Source organism: Magnolia sinica, chromosome 18 (genome assembly GCF_029962835.1).
Source record: "Magnolia sinica isolate HGM2019 chromosome 18, MsV1, whole genome shotgun sequence".
NCBI lineage: Eukaryota > Viridiplantae > Streptophyta > Magnoliopsida > Magnoliales > Magnoliaceae > Magnolia > Magnolia sinica.
The window spans coordinates 36,050,242-36,067,268 of NC_080590.1; positions in this window are offsets into that span (position 1 = coordinate 36,050,242).

The following is a 17,027-nucleotide window of genomic DNA, read 5'->3' on the forward strand; positions in this document are numbered from 1 at the left end:
TGGGGCTGAAATCAGACCCAACGGTGGCGTCTGTCTAGGGCCAAGATCAGGCCAAACAATGGTCATCTATTAAGCAGAAAACAGGCCTCTGTCGAGCTCTGTTTTGAGTTAGGAAAACTGGCCAGACGGTGGCCATGGTTCGAGCCGAAACTGAGCCAATCAATGGCTATAGTTCGGGCCATTCTTTGACGATGAAAACGGCAGCCACCGTACCTCCGATCGAGCGGTGATGCGGGTTGAAAAATGGCCCAGGTATGGGCCATGTTTGAGCCTAGGATCAGGGCCGGAAATGGTTTCGAAATGCATGCAGCAGGAAGCCATTTACGTTGACAGTTGCAGGTGGGCTGCATTGACATTGGGCTTCACCAAAATGCAGGTGGGCTGCAGTGTTGGGCCTCACCAAACTGCAGGTGGGTGGTACCTTGCATCTCTTGGTGGACCTCATGCTGATGCCAGGTGGGCCACGCCCTACAACAAACAGGTGGGCCGCTCCCACCATGGCAGCGTGTGGGGTACACGCCCCTGTGCAAAAGGCACATCCAGGCCGTCTGTCAGCAGACGTCCAGGCCCTGGACGTGCATCCTACCAAAATAAAATAATATTTTATCATATATAATATAAGATATATACACACACACACACACATATATATATATATATATATATATACCAGGTGGACTACACTGATGGTGGGCCACACTAGGCTGCAGGGGACCGTCCATCAAGGGACGTTACGTCCAGACCGTCCAATGCTGAACGGTGTTGAAGATATATATATATATATATATATATATAAGTGATATATATCAGATAATATATATATATGATATTACATATATATGTGATGGGCCCTACGTGAGACCCACCTGTGAGATAATTAGCGGGGGTACGAATACACGGCTTGTGTTTAGCCCAAGCCGTTCATCTATTTGGCAACAAGTGGGAGGCCCCACCTTGATATGTGTGGTTCATCCAAACCATCCATCCATTTGGTGAGCTCGTCCTAAGGGGCTGAGGAGAAAAATAAGACAGATCTAGTTATCAAATGGACCACACTCCCATAAATAGTGGGAAGTAGGCGTCCACTATTGAAACGCCTTTGGAGCACCAGGATTCTGGAAAAATAAGATATTTGCTTGACCTCTTAAAACAGGTCATGGTGACCCTATGAGCAGATTGGATGGAAAATAAAACACCATGGTGGGCCCTGTGGGGTTCCAACAGTGGAGATCATGATCACCATTGCTGTTGGTGATATGGTCCAGATGACCCTTTTCAAACAGAATTCATCCCTTGGGGTAATATTCTAAAGTGATCCCTTAAAAATAGCTAAATGGTGTAAGTAGTGCAGCCCATTCATAAGGCCCACCTGGTGCGTATGAGATCCACGTGTGAGGCTCAGTTTAGCCCCTAGTAATGATGGACTTGAGCCTGGTAGGGCCACCTTGTTGGATAAATATATGGTGGGCCTGTTCGCTCTAGCACAAGCTTAAAAGGGCCTTGTTATTTGTCTCTTCGAACCCTGATGTTGGTTGGACAAAACTATAGGAATACTTGACAAATATAAACTGTGATTATAGGAGATTCTTTGAGTGACCTCGGGCCGCAAGAAGACTGGAACTGAGTTCGCAAACACGACCCTACAATTGATGATTTTCTTCCCCTTAAGCTTTCCATCCCTAACTAGATCAGAAATAGTAGCTTTATTAGGGTAAATGGCTAGCTAGACTAATGATAAACTACATGTGGAAATAAACTACATTCACTTGATTTATCTATTTAACATGATAATTATCATGCTTACTATTGTTTAGATTCTTGACTTCTCTAAACTGCCTAAGTGAATAATCTAGTCATTCATGTTATGTATCTTACATTAACTCAGTTAGTGTGTATTAATAGAAATATATGTATTGTTCCTCATTTTCTTTTTATATTACGAACTATGTTGATATAACACACATTTTGCTAAAATCTCTCCATGGGAAGTCCTAGCAAAGGAGAGTCCGTGCTTGGGGTGAAACTAGACTAGTTGTGACCTAAGTAGGCCCCTGACATGGAGGTTTTGGTTATGGTGTTTAACTATGGGATTTACCATCCATGTGAGGTTTCACCTAATTGACTTGGGATGAACTTCACAACCTTTTCTAAATATCGTTATTTACTCGTCTTTGCACCATTCATGACGTCATGTTTTAATCACCGCGTTTGAAAATTTCAACATTTCATTCCCAGTCAACATTGGTGGTGGCCCTTTTATGTTGAATTGATTGACCACATGTTGGTGGGTACTACACGCATCCTGAGATGGTAGCCTCATGGGCCGAGGATGATAGTCATGGGATACTAAGCCCGAGCCGTCGGCTTACGTTGGGCCACGAACTCCCCGTAGTGACCGTGAGCTTATTTAAAAATGGCTGAGTGAAATTAGATTAATAATGGACTAGCTAATCATGCATACATCGTACAGACCAACATCTATTGCTATCGTACGTGATGTACGTATTGTTCTGACTGGATGATATGTCCCAGGTTTGATGATTGTATGGGTGACGAGCCTACTGTCTGCATAGATTAGCATCCCCGGAGCGATGATTACATTCTATACATCCATGCACCTAATAAGATTGCATCCACTGTCTTTTAGATTATATATTTTTGTTATTCCTTGTTTAGGGCGGCGGTGTATAATCTTGAGGATAGATCACACTGAGCTGACCACTCATTTATCAATGTTCAACCGTACAAAGGATACAGGGACAGATGGACTTGCAGCAGATCCAGAAGTGGTTGTAGTCAAGGAGGAGCCTTACAATGAGGAGGAGCCTTGCTTATTATCATTTCAATTCATTTTAGGATTTGAAGTTTTGTACGTGGGCCCCGGCTGAGTGACCCAGGATATTGCTACTGCTTGAGCTTCATTTATACTGCGCTTGGTTCTGTTAATCGCACTTTGATTGGGTTGATTATCCTCTTGACTATCAGTTAACACTAGGTTTTTAAGAAACGAGTGGTATACTCGGGTCTCGAAAACTGGGGCATTACAGAGAAAGCTGTTACCCGGTTATAACCGAGTCGACTCGGCTGAAACCGAGCTTAACTGGGCTACGACGGGTCTGGACCTATTTCAGGTTGGATCTTACTGGAGTCCTAGCTGGGAGAGAAAGAAGGAAGAAAAGAAAGAAAAAGAGAAGGAGAAGGAGAAGGAAAAGAGAAAGAAAGGAGAAGAGGAGGGTGAGTGGGCCTGATGAGCCTACTCGATTGGAGCTTACCCAACCCAAGTGGGTTGAATTAGATTGAGGTGAGTCAACTTATCTTCTTATAATGATTAATCCTGGTTTAATGGAATTAGATATTTAGTCAGTTTCTTAGTAGTAAGAATGTGAATGATTTTGGTATAAATCACTTTCGTGGAGAAGGATAGATCATTTTGAGCCAAGCTAAATCTAAGTTGACTTGGATTTCGGTAAGCGGGCAACACTTTATCTAGAATGTTCATTATAGCTAATTAGTCTCAGGATTTGAGATTACACATTTCTCGGATTTATATTACCCTTTAGTTTACCTAACTGCACCAATTTGAATTTAACCTGTATACACATTAGGAACCTTAATCATTTGGGCGCATCCAAAACTATTCTATCCTAACCATTGACATGTGGTGTCTTAGGCTAATCGAGTGTTTTGGGCCCTTTGATGAGCTTCAACTAAGCAAGAAATAAATCTGCGTTCTAAGGTGAGGACTCACCCTTTGGGCTTCTCACTTAAATTCACCAACCTGGACATGAACGATACTTTAATTCTATATAGTTAGTAACTCTAAATTATTTAGTTTACTTATTTCATTACATAAATATGCTAATATGGTGCATGATTGGCTCATGTAATGTATGAATGTTGTGTCTCTTAAATGCTTGTAACATGGATGATTCGGTTGCCACATGTTGTAAAGTTTACTAATTAACCAAATGTTATTGTTGTGATTATCTTATGGATTGAATATAGCATGTTAAGGACTTACCATCTTGCGGTCCCTATTTGACTTATACGGGCTTGATCACACACCTGCCTTATATACCTTGAACCACACTTTGCCTTACATGGATTGGACCACATAATTACTCCATGTGGCTTGGACCGTTAATTTGCCCTTGGTGGCCTTAATGGAACATTGGTGCCTTTTGTGGCTAATTGATTCTCTCTTCATTTTGCGGCGTTCAATCGTATGGTGATTTCGGGTGGAGCGGGTATTCGCTTAGCAATTTCCTAGCCATCTTGCGGTGTTCACATATGATATGATTTCTGGGTGAAGTAGAGTTTTGCATCTTGGGTTTCTAGCCATCTTACGGTGTTCGGTCGTACTATGATTTCCAGGTGGAGTAGTTATTCGCTTAGTAATTTCCTAGCCATCTTACGGTGTTCACATACGATATGATTTCCAAGTGGTGTAGAGCTTGTATGTTGCTTGACTCTTCATCTTATAATGTTCAATAGTACCATGATTTCCAGGTGGAGCGGGTGTTCACTTAGCAATTTCCTAGCCATCTTACAGTGTTCCGTACGATATGATTCCGGGTGAAGCAGACGTTTGAAGCTTAGTTTTCTAGTCATTTTATGGAGGTTGTAAGATTGATGGTTTGACTATTTGGACACGTCCCTTGCATTGCAGCTTTCATTACATTCCCTTAATGTTGAAATTGTATTAACTAACTTAATTCTAAATGCATGATCATGATTCTTGAATTGCGTTGTTTAAAATGCCCCTTCTCATATATTGCGATTTATGTTGGATTCTAAATAATAAGTGTGTAATCTTAGAGGGTGCTCCTCACTATGATAGCCATTGACACTATCAAACCGTAACAGTTGATGCAAGTATAGAGCGAGCCGGTGCTACTCACTGGGTTGCTAGAGCAAATCGAGTAGATGAGGAGCTAGACGAGGTCCCTGCGGCCCATATTGAGCTCCCTCTATATGGTTATGTATATTTGAACTCCCTCTTCTACTTGAATTGTTTCCATCTCGCTATATTACTAACTCTGATAAAAGAAAAAAAAAAGTACATGAAATTGGCTATCACCAAAGGTTAACACTCGGGTTTTTGAAAAACGAGTAGTGTACTCGGGTTTCGAGAATCGGGGTGTTATATATTGCAAGGTTCACTCCATAGTCAGGTAAATATAATCACTCCATAGATGGTAAGCCCCATAATCGAATGTCACCAGCCATAACCTCCATGTTGGGGGTCTACTTATATCATAACCAATCTAGTTACACCCTAAACACGGACTCTTCCTAGATAGAGTTTTCCATGGAGAGATTTCAATAGTATGTGGTTTACAAATAATGCAATAATATAAAAGCATGGCATGGAAACCAGACATGATTAAATAACCAAATAGAATACATGTACTCATATAATGCACGAGTCGCATAATTAAATTTTCCAATTCTAAGGCATGTACTCAAGGAAGTTAAACACATAGTTCATATGATGAGTAGCTAGTTAAATAACTTGGACAAGTCTAGCGCACATGCTCAAATGAACTAATCAAGTATAAATATAAACCCAGGGCATGCTTTCAAATTAAACTAACCGAGTGTCTCATTAAATACTAGATAAACTCATCCGATAGTTTAGTCATCTCTAAGACATGTGAATAGTTAACTAAGCAAATATTTTAAACAATTCCAATCCATTCTAAGCTATCCAGACACCCTAATCACTTTTTAAAACATAAGTTTGGATAAATTAACCAAGTATCAAACCACTTATAAATCATAAGTCCTAAGCAACAACATAATGATTTATCATTTTTGGATTATCATTCGTAATTACCATAAAAGCTACCCTTAGCCCAGTTTAGGGATGGAAAGCCCAAGGGGAAGAAAATCATCACCTAAATTGTTATAGTCATGCCCTTGATCTGAATCCCCGTGTGTAGCTAGTGGCTCCAAGTTACGCAAGTAGCTCCCTAGAGATTAGTTTGTATCAGACAACAACTCTTAAGGTTTTAATGCATATTGAAAGTTCGTGCGGTTTGAAGAGGCCATAAATAAGATCACTTGGGCCCGCTTTTAGAGTGACTAGGCCCATCAGATTTCTGTCCCACTGATGGCCCAGGTTGGGCCTGGAATTTGCTCCAAACTAAGGCCTGAATTGTGCCTGGTTTATGTTATACAAGGAAGCCCAGAAACTGAGTGGGCTGATATATCTAGGCCCACTAGTTGCTACACGTCCAAAGCCCCACGGAGGTAGCTGGGTTGGGCTCGTCCTGGCCCATTAACTAACATGATTTGGCCTAACTGTTGCGGCCTACTGAGCTTGGCTCAAGTGCAGCCCATTGCACTATTGCAGGGCGTGGCCCAGTTGCAACGTGCAGGACCCGAACTTGGGCCGTTTTCAGCCCATCATCAGGACTAACTTCGGCCCAGTTTCAGGGCCGATATCAGCACAAATCACTGGCTAAGATCCAGTGCTAACCGGTCCATTGGACTGGGCCTTCCTGGCCCAACAGTGGTGGCCTTACTCAGTCCCAGATTCAGTTGGGCTAGGCTCACTTTGGCCCAGCATTGTATATAAGTGGTCCATAGGCTGGGCTGGATTGCCCCCGGCCCAGTATCAACACAACCATGAGGTGGGCCGGCTGAGCTACTTCTGGCCCAGCAGCAACACCACCCTGAGATGGGCTGGCTGGGCTAGCTTGGCCCTCGTGATCTTCAGATGAGGTGCGACCCATCTGCTCTACAGCGTACGGCCCACTGTATTTCATGGTGAGGCCCATCTGGAGTCCATTCTCAGCCTAGTTTTGAGGTTGAAACTGGGCATGATTCCGGCCCAGTTCGCCTGCTGGATGCCCCTCAGATGATCCTAGTCATCTGATGACTGGCCACAAATAATCAGTGGCCCACATTATTGGTCTCACAAGACTTGATGAAAGCCCGGGCTTTGGTCCGTTTCAAGGCACGTTAGAGGCCCCGCTGGAAACTGTTTTCCAGCACTCCTCTTGGCCTAGTTACAGGCTGTTTCCGGCTTACTCCTAAGCTCCGACAGAGGCTCGTCTTCTGCCATATCCCTGGCCTGGTTTTGGTCCGTCTCCATGGCCCGATGGAGCTCAGTTCAACCCGTTTTCACTGCCTGATGGAGGCTGGTTTCAGCTCACATCATGCCTTTCAATCTTAGCCGACTATAACTCTCATGTCAGTGTGTCAATGGGCGAAAGAAAAAACGAGAAGAGGTAACTCATTACCTGGTCAGTTCCGACGTTATCTGAGTTAGCTTGACTCAGTAGTAGCTACAACGAGGACCCCTATGAACGTCCACTCCTAGATTAGCATGGTAGTAAGGATTAAAGGGAATGACTAAGCAAATGTAGGGTTTATACCTGATGGGTCCAAATTTCGGGATGCAGTGAAAAATAGCTCTCTCACTCGACCAAGTCGAGCTAGAGACAAGTCGAGTCGAGCTGGGTAGCTCCAACTCGCTCACTCAACCTCTCTCTCTCTCTCTCTCTCTCTCTCTCTCTCTCTCTCTTCTCCTTTCTCTCCCTAGTGTGAATCCCAAGGGCAAAAGTGCCTTATTTATAGGCAGGGGAGAGAGGGCTCCAACGGTTGGAAAGGAACGACGCTTGCAAGGCCCACCACTGAAAATCAGCTATGCATGGGGCCAATCTGAGCCTAGGGATGGATTGCCGATGCCCTGGCCTATCAGAAAAGGAAATTCTTAGGTCTGCTAGGGCCCATCTTGTGATCAGGTTCGGGTGGGTTATCGAGGAAGATGATCTGGCCATTAATAGCATATCACTACTTCATGCATTCAGACATGATTTGGCCCATTTGAGTGGACCAGATGGGACTTCTGATTAGCATGAGGCCCACTCTTTAGACCTCAAATGTCATTTTCGGTTCATCTCGTGAGAAAGTCTGATTCTCATCACTTTCTCATGAGATGAGATGCTCTTTTCTCTCATTTCATACTACCTCCCAGGGAAGGGTTAGGATTGCCCCATGTGGCCCAGGGAACGGCCAGGGGCGTGCTAGAGCCCATTCCCCAGAAGGGAAGTTCTACTCTTTTCTTTTCTTATGTAGGCTATTGTTTGGCTGTTTTCGGGAATGGGAGAGCGTGACTCAACCTGAAAAATGGATGGCTGGGGTGGCACGATTAGGCCGATCGTGGGCCACCCATGCAGCCACAGATAGGTCCCATATCTCAGATCCTAGCCACGTGTGAGTCTTTGAACGGTTCTACCCCAAAATCTTTGTCTCTTTGCATGAGCTTAAAAGCCTATAGGGTAATGATTAGACAGTTCCCACGAGCCTAATGAACGGTTTGGATCATTCGGATAGTGCCCAGGGTGGGCCACTTTGGAGGCTGAAGTCCACCAGATTTGAATGAACGTTGGCGGGAGAAGATGTCATTTTTTTTTTTTGTGTTGGATCAGTCAAAGCCGGTTTGACCTGCTTGGTGCGTCCAGTGCACATCATGCATGAGTTCTTAAGGTGTACTCGCACACCATTGTGGGGGTCCACTGTGATGGTTACGTCAGATCCACTCCGTCCAATCATCTTAGGGGTCCTACCTAGGGATCCTCACCCAGTTTGGGGCGGGGCTGTTTACGTCAGATCCACTCCGTCTAATCATCTTAGGGATCCTCACCCAGTTTGGGGTGGGGCTGAGGCCCAGGTGGGTCGTATCATACATCTTAGGCTCTATTTAGCTTCATATATGCTGATCCGACGGCTAGATCGGTTTGATACTTAATTTCAACGACTAATTGTGGATTTAAAACGAAATGGGTGTTCAATTGGCTATCCACTAGCCTTCGAAGATCGATCTTTCGAGTATTGCTACAATTAGTTGATTTAGAACTATCCTGATTTAAGGTGCTTGATCAAGGTTACATCCTTGACTGATGTAGAGTGCATTCCAGCTCCTAGGGCCTCTAATGGATGGTTTTAATGATGCCTGGAAGTCTCATCCTACATACGTTGGGTTCGAGTTATTTGTTAGTCAATTTTGGATTTTTTTTGTTGATGTTGGTTTAAATAGTAACACCTGTGTACCAGAGGTGCGGGGTGTTACAGGTCTACTATGGAGCTAGGTTATTTTAGTACGTCGGGTTATTTTTAATAACTTACGCAGCCCTATATATGTAGAGATGAATGGTCTTATTAGGCCCACTGTGATGTATATATTTTATCCATGCCGTCCATTCATTTTGAAAGATCATTTTAAGGGATGAGCTAAAAAATGAGGCATATCAAAGGTTCATGTAGACCACACCATAGAAAGCAGTGAAATTGAAAGCCTACCATTGAAAACCTTTTGAGGCATAAATATTTTGGATGTAACTCATTTTTTAGCCCATGATGTTAAATAAAATTCTAAATCCAATGGATGGATTGGATTCGACACATAAATCACGATAAGACCCATGATCCTTATAACATGACAACATCGACCCTTATTACGTTACAACCACAAACTGCACACGTCACGTAACAACCTCAACCCATGATAACTACGATCTATATAACATGACAACCATGACTTATATCAACCACGACCTATATAACATGATAACCATAACCCATATAACATGATAACTACGACCCGAATGACAACCACGACCCATATAACATGACAACTACGACCTATATCAACCACGACCCGCATAACACGACAACCACAACCCATATAACATGATAACTACGACCCGAATGACAACTACGACCCATATAACATGACAACCACGACCCACATAACATGACAACCACAACCCATATAACATGATAACTACGACCTGTGACAACCACGACCCATATAACATGATACCCACAACGCATATAACATGACAACTACGACCCATGACAACCACAACCCATGAAAACCGCGACCCATATAACTTGACAACCACGACTCATATAACATGACAACCTCGACCCATATAACTTGGGCAGTATCCACTTCTAACAAAAATCACAGTGGGCTCATGAATTATACACATACGTCAATGTGGGCCCATTTGGGTCGTGGTTTGCATGGGTCATAGTTGTCATGTTATATGGGTTGTGGTGGTCATGTTGCATGGGTCGTGGTTTGCAATGTGCTCACTTCCTTTTCTACCAAACCACTAGTACCATAGCTTAAGGCCCTATAATGGGGTGATCCGATCCATCCACCTTGTCGGCCAGCTTATCGTGGGCCCAAAAAGTGCTGACTCGGGCAGTATCCACTTCTAACAAGCATCACAGTGAGCCTGAAAAGTTTCTACAGTCACCATTATTTTCTATTTTCTGGCCCACACGAGCACCGGATCAGGCTGATATTTGGGCCTTACCCTTAAAATGACACGACAAAAAGGATGGGCAGCATGGATTATATACATATATCAATGTGGGCCCATATGGGTCATTGTTTGCATGAGTTATAGTTGTCATGTTATATGGATCGTGGTTGTCATGTTGCATGGATCGTGGTATCCACGTGTTCACTTTTTCTTCTACCAAACTACTAGTACCATAGCTTAAGGCCCACAATGAGGTGATCCGATCCATCCACCTTGTTACCCAACTCACCGTGGGCCTAAAAAGTCCTTACATGAGCAGTGTACACTTCTAACAAACATCATAGTGAGCCTGAAAAGTTTTAACAGTCACCATTATTTTTTATTATATGGGTCACATGAGCACTGGATCGAGCTGAAATTTGAGCCCTAGCCCTAAAATGACATGGCAAGAAGGATGGGTGGCATGGATGAAACACATACATGGTGGTGGGGCCCATAGACCACCGAGCACCAGCCACTGGCGGGTGGTAGGGGAAGTAACCAATTCGTCACTTTCTCGAGTTTTAAAAAAGGTGGTAATTTCTTATTCACTTTAGGACCGTACGACTTTTGAACTAAGGACAGGGGCATTTTCGTCTGAAAAAAATTCAAAAGATGTCAGAAGGCAACTCTCAGGATATATGGAATGTCGTAACTTTCTAGGTAATTTGCCTAAACTTCGAGGTCATACACACCAAACACATTCGTTGTAATTTCTGTTGCAGCTCTGTCAGTGTGTGGTAAATGGGAATCATTGCATAATTGCAATGCATTACCTTGATAATTAGCAAATCAAACAGACCGGCTCAGCTTCACCCAACAAGGGCCTGACCATGGGGCCTAACTTGATAACTTGATGCATGTATTCTATCTATTCATATTTTCAGCTTTGGGCATGGACCCAAAAATCAAGTAGATCCAAATCTCATCTGGACCACAGAGTGGGAAGCCGATGTTATTGAACGCCCACCGTTAAAAACTTTCTAAGGTCCAATGTAATGCCCACCATAATGTTTATCTGCCATTCAACCGTTGATCAAGGCGCACAGACCTAGATGAAGGGAAAAAACAACTATCAGTTTGATCCAAAACTTTGGTAGCTCACAAAAAGTCTTTAATGATAGGCTATCGTCACCACTGTTTCCTGCTGTGTGGTCCACTTGAGATTTGGATCTGCCTCATTTCTTGGATCATTACCTAAAATGACCTGCCAAATTGGTTGAACTATGTAGATTAAACACATATATAATGGGGGGTCCCACAGACCACAAAACAGTAGCCACTTCCTATTACTAGAATTATTATTTTTTCCCTTTGTTACTTTTTTTAAAAATATAATAACACATTATTTCTTAGAAAGCAGCCTCATTAATTGGTGGGCATTTTCATCATTCTAGGCACTACCAAAAAACAGCGTAAGGCCGACGGGCTAGGGAAGGTTTTGGCTACGGCAAAAAGATCTCGGTATGACGGGCGGCTAAAAGCCGTAGCTGAAACCTACTAATTCCCTTTTGTAACGGTGGACGTCCAATCTCTACTTTAAGCATGTGTTGTGGTTCAGCCGAGATTTATTTAGAGATAATTTTTTGATATCATTCTTTTAAGAATGTTTAGAAATTGATGTACAGCGTGGATGAAACAAAAACATCATGGTGGGGCCCATAGGGCTCTATCAGATCCCACACTCAAGGTACTTTTTTAATAAATATGTGTGAGTTTTTCATTTTCTGTAAAAATGTGGTGACTCGTTTATATCAATAGTGGTAATGATATAGGGTTATCCAGACTAACTAAATAATGGGTATAGTTGCAGATGGGAAATATATATATATTTTATTACATAAAACTATCTTAACCATCCTTTAAATGGTCCCTTACATGTACGGATAGTAATATGATGTATGTTATAAATGATGGTAAACACACAAGTCCCGGATTTGAAAGTATCTCCTCATTTCAGATGAGGGATTTCCAAACGCACGGTTCTTCCCTCTTTCTAACGGGCGATCTTCATCGCCAGAGCTCTTCCCTCTTCCGAACGGCGCAATCTTCCTCACCAGAGCTCTCAATCCTTGAAGAATTTCCTCGTGCCATGCAGATATATCTCAAATAGGTGAGCTTCTCTCGAAATCCCTTATTTTCCTCGCCGATTGTTCCTCTTCTTGCTGTTTTTTTTCCAGAATCCCTTCCATCTGTCATTGCTTTTTCTCTTTTCTTCTTGTGATGTTGCAAGCATACAAACGTTTGGCAGAAAGGCCCATTCATGATCTTTTGATACCTGCTGACCTTTGTGTTATAGGCTTACGAGAACTGCTCCACATGATTCTATTTCTCCATGTTTATATGCGTTTTTGAACTATGCGTTTGATCAATAAGCTCATTGACTCAAGGCGTTTGAATTCATTTCTATGGATATTTTTTGCCTTTTTCATGGAGATTTGCTAGATCTAGAGATAGGGTCTGCATTTCGGAAGATTAGAATGAGAAAATGGTTTTTTTTTCATTTGAATTTGCATTCTCCATACGCACACAGAGCCCTACACATCTGCACGTGGGCACATGCATGCGAGGTCCGGATTCTGCATCCAACTGATTAGATCGTATTCCAGGGCCCACGATTCTACCCTGAAAATTAGGTTGTTCTGCTCCTCAGGCATGGAAAGTCTACAAAAAGGCTTTTAAGGAGTGAAAGAGCCTACATTTTTTAGCTAGGAGATATAATCAGGGTACTTGATGTTTTCTGGATCTATGATTGTCTCTGTTTTTCCTTTTCACCCCTCTTTTTTATTACTTTATTTAAAAAAAAAAAAAACTTGTATTGTTTTTTTTTTTGCATAAAAGAGCAATACTTGTTATAGTGCTATAATATTGAAATAAATTTACAAGAAGGTTATGATAAATCGAGGCAGTTTGGCCTTCACATTTGATCAACTAAATCTGCCCACACTGCAAACAGGGCTCATTTGTACAAATGCTCTGCAAGATCTTTCGCATGAACTATTCAACCAAACCCACTTCCCACTGTAATGGACTTTTCACAATTACTGCCATCAGCCTCAGCATAAAGATTGATTCATAATGGACAATATTACAAATATTACTCAGAGAAATATTATTTAACTTCCACAGGCCATACATTCTTCTCGATTTCCAAGGAGTAAACCAGCAGGGCCCTTTTGGCTTCAAGATCATCATCCATTGCCTTCGCCTTTTCCTTGAGAACAGAGTTATCCGCATTGAATTTTATTGCATCTGCTGCAGCCCGTGTTCGCAGATAATACATCCCACTTTATTAACGGTCTCACTTAACATCAAAAGATTTGTTATGGCCCACCCATTGTTTGATCATCATATAACCTTACATAACGACTTGCATTTCCTACTATCATAACATTGTAAACTTAATTGTCCAGGGAATGTTGTTGCTCTGAAAAACCAACCATTTCATAGTAGAATATGTATGATGTTCGTTTGAGGAATGGCGCGCGCGCGCGTGTCTATATATATATATATATATATATATATATATATATATATAACTGCATTGCAATAACTCAAGCTGATAAAGAAGGAACTGAACAATGTGGAGCTGGGCCCCATATCTGCTGCTATGACCTTTAAAATTATTTGGAACACAACGTGAAATGCATGGAATTGCAACTTGGGCTTCTTAGAATGGTGTCATGGCCAGTTTGGAAATTCACTCTTTATTTATCTCAATACAATATAATTGAGCATCCAAATGCGCCACTGTGGCTACAAATCCATCTGCATCAGATACTTGTGAGTTTGGGTGTGAAAACATTTGCTTCAGATACTTGTACTATTCAAGATTTTAAGGGGATTAGATAATCTGCATTTGGCTCTTGGTTTGTTTAACCTGCATTCTTTTTTGTTCTTCACAACATGAAATAGCCTAAATGGGTTAATTAGTTTTGCAAATTAAGCATTTCTTGGAAGATGTACAAATAGATGGTTAAGATTAAAAAATGCAAAAACAGTCCATTGACACTGACAAGGTTCCAAATTTTAAAGTATTGTGATCTTCCACACTCTGTGAGCATTTTAAGCTTCTCCCGGTCAGTTTGACAATAACTTGATTGATAAAGTAGATAAAACTAACTGACGTTAGATAAAACTAACTGAAGGTATCATAATTTAAACGCGGCAGTGGATTGCATTTGGCTCTTGGTTTGTTTAACTAGGCAAAAATCATAATTTAAACTTACAGACGTTAGATAAAACCAACTGAAGGTATCAGTTTGGATCCTTACTCTTGCTTGGGTGGTAGACTCTCGGGAGTTTCAACACCCGTTCAAGGGTTCGAGTATCCATAAGTGGTGAAATCCCACTACGGCGTGAGTGTGTGGGGGTGTGTGTGCGTGTTAAAAAAAAATTAAAAAAAATTTAAAAAAAATCTGAAGGTATCAGTTCAACAATAACTTGATTAAGTAGCTTAAACTTAATTTTAAAAAAGGTACCATTATATAAATATCATATTAATGAGGCGTTATTTTGTAAAATTTCATTTTCTTTAAATTAAACAGCACTCGTGCCAGCAGCATCTCATGGTGGCAAAGATGACAAGGTTTGGATAAGCAGTTCAATCATTTAAAAAAATAAAATAAAAATTATCATTTAAAAAATTAAAATAAAAATAACCTATTTAATCTAACTTTGTTAAATTTCTCTGGCCGAATGTTATCAGCAGCTGCGGATGCAATCCACTGCCGCATGCTCCATGTCATGTACTCTCTCCATATAGTATGTCCTCAAAGTCTCATCGAAACGACAATCTCAACCTTTCAAGTTCTGTCCTAGAGATGGACCGTCAACAAGAAAATATAACTGCATTTTATCGATGCGATAATCCAATCTGGGATATCTTAAGGGAAGGCTCCATCCACAGCGGGATTTAACGGAACAATGGTCTGGATTATTGAAAAACGTGTACCACTTGTCAGTATTCAAAACAAGTGTATCATGCAATTCTTCTCAGGGCTGTCAATGCACGTGGCTGGCCCACGGGCTTTTGGGCCTTCCCCTCCGAACCTGCTCTTCAACTGTACCAGGTGTGGACCCTATACAACAGCCCAACAGCACAGCCCACTCCAGCTAACCCACTAATTTTGCAAGGGAATTAAAAATAAATAAATAAAACTTAGTGAGGGGAGTCTCACAGGTGGGCCCCACCATAATTTTATGTGAAATGCACGGAACACGGGGTGAATCACCCCACTTTAGGTGCATGGTTCAAATGTCAGTCTCATTTGTGATTCAAGAGGACCATAGGATAGATGGAGAATTAGTCATACTCCAAACCATTTCTCTTGGTGTGGGAATAGCATGAAAGGATAAAGATAAACATCACCATCTTCCTCAACTCAATTAGACCTTGAATCCATGAGGCATAATGGTCATTAAATTTACAAGAGTTAAGAAAATTCAAAAATATTTTATTAAAATCCATTGCTTAACCAAGATTATGGATTTTTAAATAATAAAATAAAACTCTAATTAAGAATCATAATACAAATAAACTGAAAATTTTCTTAAATAAAAAAACTTACTAAAAATAGAAAGTTTTAATCTAACTGCACAAGATATTTCTTCGCATAATAAGAAACAAACTCTAAGAATACAACAAATACTAATAATCTAAAAATAAAAAAATTACATCCAATCTAAAACTTACTAAAAAATAGTAAGTTTTTTGAAAATCAGAAAATTTGAATATGAATGAATCATTTTCTTACGAAATGGAGTGACACAACACCTTTTGCTTGTTGATTGGCTTTAGAACCAAAATTCAATTGAAACTCACGGGTCGTGTGTCCTATAACTTATTCCAAATCAAAAGTTATGTTGATTTACGATTTATGCTTTGAATGATAATTTTTTAAAATCCGAAATGAATTTATCTAATCCGAGCATGCTTGAGGCCTAATTACATCATGCTTCACGCAAGACCGGGCCAAGATATAATGGATTTAGTTTGCTTCCGTTTAGGCTTTTTTCAATCCATTTGGGCTAGATTAGGTTTGCGGCCCGCTGTACATCACCACCTGAATCACCTATGGGACTGAATTGTGGGTCTAAAGCTTAAATTTTAGTGTGACGTCGAATGATTGAGGTTGATTTCAAATGTTTATCATAGCCGACCTTGTAAAAATCAAGGGTGAACTCATCTCATCTTCCAAGCTTATAATCCACGCCGAAGGCTCTCTCATTTTCCAACTTCTATAGTCTTCCTAGCTATATCTTCCTTCCAGGCTCATATTACTTCTCCCGATCATTGCCTTTGGTTAAACTGTTAGAGGCTGGTTGGGGCTTTGAGGGGCCACGTGATATATGGGTTTTATCCACACTGTCCATACATTTTTCTATGTTATTTTAAGTTGCAAGCCCAAAAATGATGCAGATCCATGGCTCAAGAGGACCACAAAATGGGAATTAAACACTTACAATTGAAAAACTTATGAAGGTCACTGAAGTTTTGGATCAAGTTAATATTTGTTTTTTACCTTCATCCAGGTCCATATAACCATATGAGCAGGTTAGATGGTAAATAAATATCAAAGGGCCCTAGGAAGGTTTCAACAGTTGGTATCATTAGTACCGCTTCTCCTGTGGTGTGGCCCACTTGAATCTTAGATATGCCTTATTTTTTTGACCATAACCCAAAATGACATGAAAAAA